We start from the raw sequence: 2,489 nt of genomic DNA on the forward strand, positions 1-2,489 counted from the left end.
ATTTCCTTTGCTGAGCAGAAGCTTTTTAATTTTATGTAATCTCATTTGTTTATTTTTGCTTTTCTTGTCTGTACTTTTGAAGTCTTACCCAAAAAAATCCTGAAAAAGAAGTCAAGAAAACAATCTCATTTACAATAGCTACAAAAATTTAAATACATAGGAATAAATTTAACCAAAAAGGTTAAAGGCCTCCTGAGTTGATGAAAGAAATAGAAGATAACACAAACAAATGAAAAGACATCCCATTATCATGGATTGGCATAATTAATATCACTAAAATGATCCTATTACCCAAAGCAATCTACAGATTCAATGTGATCTTTATCAAAATACCAATGACATTCTTCACAGAAATAGAAAAAAGAATTGTAAAATATATGGAATCCAAAAAGAGCCCTAATAGCCAAAGCAATTCCAAGCAAAAAGAACAAAGCTGGAGGCATCACACTACCTGACTTGAAAATATATTACAAGGCTATAGTAACCAAAACAGCATGGCATTAGTATAAAAACAGACACACAGACCAATGGTGCAGAATAGAGAACCCAGAAATGAGCCCATGTATTTACAGTCAACTGATTTTCAACAAAGGTTCCAAAAACATACACTGGGGAAAGGACAGTCTCTTCAATAAATGGTGCTGAGAAAACTGGATATCCATACCCAGAAGAATAAAACAAGACCCCTATCTCTCATCATAAATGTAAGACCCAAAACTATAAAATTATAGAAGAGAACATAGGGCAAACACTCCAGGACATTGGTCTAGGCAATGATTTTTTGGCTAAGACCCCAAAAGCACAGGCAACAAAATATTAGGCAAATGGGACTATATTAAGGCAAAAAGCTTCTGCACAGCAAAGGAAACAATCAACAGAGTGAAGAGACAACCTGTTGAATGGGAGAAAATATTTGCAAAACCTTCATCCAACAAGAGATTAATATTTGGAGTACACAAGGAACTCGAATAACAACAAAAAAAGAACTTTTGAGCCTAAAGATGGCTGCCTTAGCAGGGAAAGGTGCCATGGTGCTTCATACAAGTATCAGTAGGCCGGTTGCTTTTGTTAGCAAAATTCCTTGGACCGCAGCATCGAATCAGCTGATGATGGCTTTGCACAGTTTGGCCATATCCAAAAGTGTATTGTACCTTTTGACAAGGAGACTGGCTTTCACAGAGGTTTGGGTTGGGTTCAGTTTTCTTCAGAAGAACTTCAGAATGCACTATAACAGGAAAATCATATTATAGATGGAGTAAAGCTCCAGGTTGGAGCTCAAAGGCCAAAAGTTTTGTAAACATCTGATGAAGAGAAAGATTTTTGAGACTATTTCAGCCTATTAAATAAAGTTAACATAACTGAGGAAAAAAAAACTTTATTCTTAACTGCTAGAGTCGAGGAGGAATTTAGAAGGGGATCTGGAGTCCACCAAAGAAAATGTTGGCATTTCTATAACATTAAAATGCAAACGTAAAAGAGATCTCATGGAACTCCTCAGCCCAATTTTATAAATCTACAGTCTGAAGCCTAGAAAAGTGATGTAACTTGCTCAGGGTCACAGGGACTTAACTGCAAAACCAAGTACTTCAGCTTAGCTCTCCTGGCTTTCCAATATGCTTTCCACCTCATCATATTGCCTCCTGTGTCCAGGTTGCTCTGAGTGACCTAACCCTAAACATAGTCAAGAAAGAGCAAAGGAAGAAGAAACAGTGGGAGCCTGAAAGCCCTGCGGCTTTTTTAAACCCCTAAATAAGACTGGTTTAAGCAGTCTTTTTTTGGTTGAAACAGGAGAATGGACCGAAGGGATAGCCAGTCAGTACCTCTCTCTCACTGGTAGCCCTGAAAGTATATCCAGAGCCCACTAGGACTCCATAGAACACATCTGGAAAAGGGCCACAACTGAGTAACCCTTGAGAAGTCTCTTTCCCATTCTGGACTTCAGTTTCCTTGGTTGCAAAATGAGAAACATATACTAGACAATCTGCAGTTAAATTCTCTTTGAGGTAAATGTTCATTCTTTCATATTGCTTCCTCATCCCGTTGATCCTCTTCCTGTTGAAAAGGGTGGCTTAGTTCATTTCACAATGGAATGAGAGAAATTGAACCTCAGATCTCCCTGATGTTTTCTGATTCTTCTTTTGTCTCTGTAGAGGAACGTCTGCATTGGTCTGGTCCTGGAACTGTTGATCTCTAAAAACTGGTCCCGGCCAGGAGCAGTGGCTCACGCCTATAATCCCAGCACTTTGGGAAGCCGAGGCGGGTGGATCACGAGGTCAGGAGATCGAGACCATCCTGGCTAACATGGTGAAACCCATCTCTACTAAAAATACAAAAGATTAGCCAGGCGTGGTGGTGGGCACCTGTAGTCCCAGCTACTCAGGAGGCTGAGGCAGAAGAATGGCATGAACCCAGGAGGTGGAGCTTGCAGTGAGCAGAGATCATGCCACTGCACTCCAGCCTGGGCGACAGAGCAAGACTCCGTCTCAAAA

General features: G+C 40.1%; 1 pseudogene; it reads left to right on the forward strand.

Annotated features, from left to right (window-relative positions):
- The first annotated feature begins 1,001 nt into the window (after positions 1-1,001).
- LOC129025413 (SRA stem-loop-interacting RNA-binding protein, mitochondrial-like) lies at positions 1,002-1,324 on the forward strand (annotated as a pseudogene).
- The last annotated feature ends 1,165 nt before the right edge of the window (positions 1,325-2,489 follow it).

Source organism: Pongo pygmaeus, chromosome X, assembly GCF_028885625.2.
Source record: "Pongo pygmaeus isolate AG05252 chromosome X, NHGRI_mPonPyg2-v2.0_pri, whole genome shotgun sequence".
Classification (NCBI taxonomy): domain Eukaryota; kingdom Metazoa; phylum Chordata; class Mammalia; order Primates; family Hominidae; genus Pongo; species Pongo pygmaeus.